This window comes from Scylla paramamosain, chromosome 42, assembly GCF_035594125.1.
Source record: "Scylla paramamosain isolate STU-SP2022 chromosome 42, ASM3559412v1, whole genome shotgun sequence".
In the NCBI taxonomy this organism is placed as follows: domain Eukaryota; kingdom Metazoa; phylum Arthropoda; class Malacostraca; order Decapoda; family Portunidae; genus Scylla; species Scylla paramamosain.
This window is the reverse complement of record NC_087192.1, coordinates 6,112,501-6,120,000: the sequence shown is the minus strand read 5'-3', so window position 1 is coordinate 6,120,000 and position 7,500 is coordinate 6,112,501. Positions and strand designations below refer to the sequence as shown.

The window sequence follows — 7,500 nt, the reverse complement described above, 5'->3', positions numbered from 1 at the left end:
TTTAAAGTAAAAAGGATAGGAAATATGACAGATTCTGTGTTGAATATTGAAGAAAAAAAAAAAAATCCTTCATAGTGTAGTTCAAAGATATTACATTCACCTACCTGCCGTAAAGGAGAAGCACTGATGCATAAGCTATTAGGTAAAATTCCAATTTTTTTTTTCGAAATAAAATTAAATGGAGATGCATTTGATAAGATCTTAAAGGATTTTTTTTAGTCAATTAATATAGTAACAAAACCGTAGCTAGTATTACTCCAGAGGAAACGTAAAAAAAGAAAAAAAAAAACGGATTTAGCACGATTTCAAGGTATTACTCATTGTCTTATTAGCCAAAGAAAACAACGACAAAACAACGACTCGAATGAACCCCAAGTAAAAGTAAAATGAATAAGGAAACCGGAGAAGCATTTAGCGAGGTGGGTGCCAAAGCGTAATTAAGTATCGCAGGCAGCTTTGTTCCGCCGCCCCGTGTCTGTCAGTCACGTCGCTTCCCCGAAGGATCTCCACGTCAGCTGGTTTTGATACGCGTGACTCCCTCATTAGCGGCGCGTCCTGATGAGCCGGATTCCCAACACATGATGCACACACATTTGTTCTCAGTGATGAAGTGATGAGAGAACTGTTAAAATGTACCCTATATGGATTGAATACACGGGAATAATAGATACCACTAGACTTGCCATTTAACGAGGGTATCAGATGAAATTATATATTACTGATAGTACGTGTATTAGGTGTTTAAGAATAGTGTAATATAGGATCTGCCATTTTTATAGCCAAACCTTGCCAAAAAAAAAAGAAAAAAAAGATGATGTTAAAGGAAAGGAAGGAGGGTAAATAATTTTTAGACAGTGAAGGAAATAACTGGATTTCCAAGTCATGATGAAAACACATTTATCCTCACCTCAGTGTTGTGTAACTAAAATTAAGTAAATTGAAAGTTGTTAAAATATACGTCATATTTATAGATGTACACAGAGATACATAGGAATAGCAGATACTAGAAATCTTTTGCTCTATAATCCTCTGAGATTGAATATTTTCCTTGTAAACTCCATGTGGGAAAAGAAAACAGGAGAGGATATACTACTTCAGTCGATCGCTTCCCGGGAAACAAAAACATATGTCTCTCCTCAGGAAACAAAAGCATGTTGGTGGAAAGACACGAGAGGAAATCTTAGATATCAGGTGAGGAAGGGCGTGAAGAATACGTGGGAGGTGTTGGGGCGAGCGGTCGATGCGGGTGCGTGACGATTGAATCATTTTAAAGACAACCTCGTAACGAAAAAGAGAAGAAAAAAGCTAAACTGAACGAGCAATAAATGGGAAACTGTTAAAGGGAGATTAGATATGGCGAAATTCTAATTAGTAGGAGAAAAACATCATAAGGAAAGGAAAGAATACCAGATGAAATTGAATTGAATGTTTAAAAATGTACAAAATTAATACAGGTGAACGAGAACAGTAGAAGGGTGAATGATTAGGAGGTGAAGGAGGGGATGGGTGATGGAGGAAAAAGATGAACGTAACAGATAGGGAGATGTACAAGAAAATTTTAATAGATGATAGAAATAAACGAGATTTTTAAATGTATAAGAAGTAAATTAATAAGTAGGAGGTGAAACAGATGAGTAATAGAGGAAAAACATGCCAGTAATAGATAGGAAGATATATAAAAAGTAAAACAAATAATAGAAACAAGCGAAATTAGTAGAAATGTGGATAAGTGATAAACAAGTAGAGGCTTAAGAGAGAGATGGGAGAAGGAGAAAGATGAAAGTAAGAGATAGGGAAGTGTATAAGAAAAAAATGAATACAAAACAAGAGGGATTGGTAAGAAAGTGAATCCGTAGGAGAAGAAATAGGTGGATGATAAAGGAAAAGAAAGAAGAAAAAAAATAACTGATTAGATATATACAATATGTGAAAGAAGTCAAATATAAATACAAAAAAAAAAGTAAGATTAATAAAAAAAGTGAATAGGAAGAAAATAAGTGAAGTGGATGATAAAGGAGAATAAATAACATGAAAAATAACAAATTGAGAGATGTATAGTATATAAAAAGTCGAATATTAATACAAAAAGCTAAGATTACTAGAAAGGTGAATAGGAAGGAAATGAAGGAGGTGGGGTGATAGAGGAGAAAGGAGATGAAGTAACAGGTGGAGGAGGCAGGTGAGAGAGGAGGAGGCGGAGAAAGAGGAGGGGAGGGCGGAAAGCAGTCAGGTGAGGGAAGATACATCATGCAGGTATCGGCAGGTGTTGGAGGCAGCAGACGAACGATGCGTCTCACTCGTGGATATTTTGCTTCGTTGCCAGAAAATGGAAAGTGTGTGGGGACTCATTACTCGGCCGAGACTCGCACGCCTGAGGGGGACGGAGGTGTGGCGTTCCTCCTACTCTTATTCGTAGTTTTGGTGCAGTTTTGATGATTTTATTTATTTCCTCGAACTATTGCTTGCTCACTCTGGTTGGTGTAACTAAAGTATCATGTCGCACTGAAGGCAATATTGTTGAGAGGACGGAGGTGTCAGAAATCGCGGTACTTCTTGTATTATTTGTAGTTTCGATGCAATTTCTCGGATTTTATTTATTTATTTATTTTTATTTATTTTATTTTTTTTTCCAGCCATATCAGAACTTCCTTAATAGTGTTGACTTAGATAAAGTGTCGTATCGTAATGAAATACTTGTGAAATAAAGAATGACTTGGAAGATTTGGGCCAAAAAAATCTTCCGTTTCTTTTCGTTTTAACACAATTTTAACTCATCCTTTTTTTCTTTTATTTTATTTTTTTTCTAAACAGTATTGAAACTTGCTTGTATTGCTCTATGTAAGAAATCATGCTATACTGAAAAAAAAATCGCTTGTGAAATAAGATAATGAGATAGCACAAATGTGTGAAACTGAATACTGGTCTTGAGTGAAATATTGCTGAAAGTTTGAAATTCTCTCCGATTAAAAAGAATATAAATACTACAGACCAGTCAGACTTGAAAACAATTTAAGCATTCATATAGACAAAAGATATTATTGAAAGAAAATGACGAACACAACAGTCTTTAAAATTAAAGATGTACAAATTATGAGTATAGAGAAAAAGGTCACATTCCGATTAAAGAAAAAAAAAAAGGAGTAAAAGTGGGTGAAATACGAATATGAAGAACACAACTCGAGTCAAATAAGAGAAAAAGAAAAAGGGGAACAAAAGGCGAGCGCAGGTCCAAAACACTTCTCTTGATTGCAAAATGATGGACATTGATTGGACGAGTCTGATTTTAATGATTTTTTCCCTATTTTCTGTAACCTGTCCTCTTTTTCTATTGTTCCCTCATGCATCAAATAAGACACAGGCAACGTCGCTCATCGGACACACCTGGAGCTGCACAAAAAAAAAAAAAAAGAGAAATTGTGAAAAATATGCACTACTTTTATTTAATTTCCAGGTATTATAGATAAATGAAAGAAGGCTCATTTCAATATTAATCATTTTCACTGCTATTTTTTTTAAGTGAAAGGAAAGAAATGGAAGTGCCGCTGTGATGACAAAGGAAGGGAGGCAAACACTGGAAGCGAACATTTATAGCGAAAAGAACGAAAGTTATGAAGGAGAGTTGGTTTAGCATTAAAAGCATTCATTTTATTCTATTCCCTGACGTCTGTCTCTTTTTTTCTACATCTACCATGTGTGTGTGTGTGTGTGTGTGTGTGTGTGTGTGTGTGTGTGTGTGTAAAAAATATAATCTTTATCCCTCATTAAATAATTAAACTGCATAAAGTGTTTCTTAATTATGGGATAGCCTGGATTATTATGCATCATTACTATGTGTGCATGTCTGTATTCTCTCTCTCTCTCTCTCTCTCTCTCTCTCTCTCTCTCTCTCTCTCTCTCTCTCTCTCTCTCTCTCTCTCTCTCTCTCTCTCTCTCTCTGTCAGGTTCAATCGGCATCCTGTCGGTGATAAATTCCCGAGACAGTTTAATTGCCGTCAAACCTACTTAACTGCGAACAACAGAGACACAAACACTGTCAAGATGATCACGCACGCACGCTCGCACTTATGGATGTGTTTGTGTGCGTCTGTGTGTCTGTGTGGCGCTGAAGGCAGTGTCTCCTCTTACTACATAACAGAGAGAGAAAGAGGGGGGGAGAGGGAAGGAGGGAGAGATAAAGTAAGATCAGGAAGATGTAAATATATTGTCTACTGAAATTTTGAACCGTGGAAGTGTCAGTTTGATTTTAAAAGGTTTTAACGTTTTAACGTGTTGAGAGAGAGAGAGAGAGAGAGGAGAGAGAGAGAGAGAGAGAGAGAGAGAGAGAGAGAGAGAGAGAGGAGAGAGAGAGAGAGAGAGAGAGGAGAGAGAGAGGCTTTGAGGGAGAGTGAGAGATGAGGGAGTGAGAGATATGGGAGAGAGCTGGAGAGAGGAGAGGAGAGTGAGGAGAGGAGAGACCGAGCTGCAGTGAGACGAGAGAGGAGAGGAGAGAGAGAGAGAGAGGACGAGCGAGCGAGGAGCCGATATTCCCTCCCCCTTCATCTCCCCTTTCCCTCTCTCAGTCTCATTCAAAGTACAAAAGAAGAAAAGGCAAGACGTGGGGCGGACAGACGCAGTCAGTGCACACGGTGAAAAGAACGCCAAATACAAAATACAAACAACTCTTAATATATCTAACTCAGCCACCCTTAAACACACACACACACACACACACACACACACACCTCTATACACATCACCATTAACTCAGCCCTCAGCTTACGCAAAACGCCCACTGGTTCTCCTCTAAACCCCCGGAAAGAACCTTCGATTTCCCTCCCTGCTTCTATAATTTTCCCCTTCCTGTGACTTTAATTCTTTCAAGGGGAAGGTCTCAAGACACTTCTCTAGCTCTGTTTAATCCTTTTCGCCCTTCTTCTTTGGGGAATGACACTCCATAGGGGCTTTTTTTTATATATTAATTTTGTTACCTTTGGCTAGTACTGTTACATAGGATAAATAAGTAGACGGTGCTTCTATTGTATCTCTCTGCACACATCACTTATTACAACTAAACCCAAAACGACACCCGCCAATACTCCCCTAATCTCCCTTCCCCCCACAAAAAATAAAAAAAAATAAAATAAATAAATAAAATAAATAAAATAAATAAAATAAAAATAACATGCTCCTACGTCCCTTTATACAATAGAGAAGGATCAAAACTTCCCACAAACTTGTATACACGTTATTACATTTTACGTAACCAACCCAACAAACCAGTACTTCTCTAAACCCTTCAAAAAAAAAAAAAAAAAGACACATTTCTGATACATCCCTTTACACAACAAAGCAATAAAAAAAATCTCACAAACCTCTGCATACAATAATATCAACTTTTACCCTCAACCACTCCAACAAAACCACAAACTCACTCCTCCAAATCTAAACCCCAAAGAAATACATTCTCCTAACACATCCCTTTACTCAACACAACAGCATCAAAAGTTTCCCAAGGCTGTGGTCAGTTGCGTCACACCTTTCCATCCTGCCGCCCCGAGCAGACCCATGACGCCGAAATGCCTCAGCTGATCCGAAAGGCACAACAAATGGTCTTGGGCAGAGGAGACCAGAGCGAGGGCAGTGCTGCATGCAAATGTGACGGGAAATGTATGTCTCTTGTCCTTGGTGGGGGAAGAGGATGTGGTGGTGGTGGTGGTGAGTTACATTATGAGGTTGTGGAAGATGCAAGTGTTAGGTTAGGAGGGGAAAAGATAAGGAGGAGGAGAATGAGGAGGAAGGAAAGAGTGGGAGAGAGAAGAGGGAAAAAGAAAACGAATATGAAGTGTCGGCATTGTAAGCGGGTGGTGGGAAAGGAATGGTGTGTGTGTGTGTGTGTGTGTCTGTGTGTGTGTGTGTGTGTGTGTGTGTAAGTGAAGATAAATTTAGATATTCTGGTAGTTGAATATGTGTTAGATGAACATAAATGTAAACAAATTAACGAAACTCATGGATAATTGATTAAAAAAAAAAGAAAGAATGAAAGATAAGGCAATGAGAAAAGGGTTAATAACAGACTCATTAGAAGGTACAAGGTAACACGCGGACGGAGACTGGCCAGTGTTCCAGAAAGCAGCGTAATAAAACCGAGAAAAGAGCATTAGGGCAAAATGTCATTAGGGTCATTATGATTAATGAGGAGAGGTACAAATAACAGAGAGAGAGAGAGAGAGAGAGAGAGAGAGAGAGAGAGAGAGAGAGAGAGAGAGAGAGAGAGAGAGAGAGAGAGAGAGAGAGAGAGAGAGTTTAAGGCCACTCTTGCACATTCACTTCGAAGAAAAAGACCGTGGCATCGAGTTAGAAGAGGAAGAGGAGAGGGAGGAGGCAAGGAAGAGAGAGAGAAGAGTAAGAGAAGGAGGGCGATGAAGGAGTTAGAAGAGGAACAGGAGGAAGGCGAGGTGAAGGGGAAGAAGGAGATGAAAGAGTAGAAAAAAAGGCGTAGGAGAAGGAGGAGGAGGAGGAGGACCAAAAAGGGAGAAGAGAGCAAGAAAGAGGATGAAGAGCAGTACGAGGAGGAGGTCGCAGATGGTAGAAGAGGAGGAGAAAGAGGAGGAGGACGAGGAGGAGGAGGAGAAGAGAAGGGAGGAACGCACCGCCATGTTAAGTGAAGACTAATGAGGAAAATTTGGTTGAAACGTGCTAATGATCCTCTTTCTTTATTATACTTTGGTGTGTTTTTTTACTCCCTTTTCTCCTTCGGTAACCTGTCAGTCTTCCTGCTTGTCTGTCTGTCTGTCTCCCTGCCTGTCCATCCCCGTGTCTATCTCCCTCTGTCCATAATCTCGTCTGCCTGTCTGCCTGTCCTCCTGTCTGTTACCGTGTTTCTTTACCTAAATTTTGAGTTTCTCCTCCGTGCATCTGTTTGTGTCTGTCTGTGTCGCTGTGTGTAAATGTTTTTCTTTCCTTATTTCGCTGTGTGTGCTTGTGTGTGTGTGTGTGTGTGTGTGTGTGTGTGTGTGTGTGTGTGTGTGTGTGTGTGTGTGTGTGTATGTATGTGTGTGTGTGTGTCCGTTTGTTCTTGCTTCGTCGTGTATCTTTTGCATTTCACATTCTGCAGCACTAACATTCTCTCTCTCTCTCTCTCTCTCTCTCTCTCTCTCTCTCTCTCTCTCTCTCTCTCTCTCTCTCTCTCTCTCTCTCTCTCTCTCTCTCTCTCTCTCTCTCTCTCTCTCTCTGTAGCTCATCGTACTCTTGCACTTCCTCCTGAAGAAAGCTATTAATATTTTTGCCGCTGCCTCACTGTTTTCCTATTATTATTCTGCCAGAGTCTTTGGATGAAGCTGAGCTGAGTCTCGCTGGTGTCACTCACGCCTACCGCCTCTCCTCAGCTTGTTGACATGCCTCCTGAAGATAATAGTCTCATCACATCCTCTTCCTCCTCTTCCTCCCCCTTCCTCCTACTTGTGCTCATCCTGTTCTGCCTGTGTCTGTCTGTCTATTTTCCTTCATCACCCCCTTCAGCTC

The 7,500-nt window shown here is 39.8% G+C and overlaps 1 protein-coding gene across 3 annotated transcripts in view; it reads left to right on the top strand.

The window, feature by feature from the left end:
* The window catches only part of LOC135093164 (nephrin-like), a 143,251-nt gene that overhangs the window by 87,983 nt on the left and 47,768 nt on the right, over positions 1-7,500 (top strand). The window contains exon 10 of one of the 3 annotated variants that reach the window (XM_063992090.1): positions 3,518-3,696. The exons of the other annotated variants lie outside the window; for them this stretch is intronic. The gene's annotated coding sequence lies outside the window, so the exon portion shown is untranslated. Of the gene's footprint in view, positions 1-3,517; positions 3,697-7,500 lie in introns of those variants that run through there. 3 annotated transcript variants of the gene reach the window in all.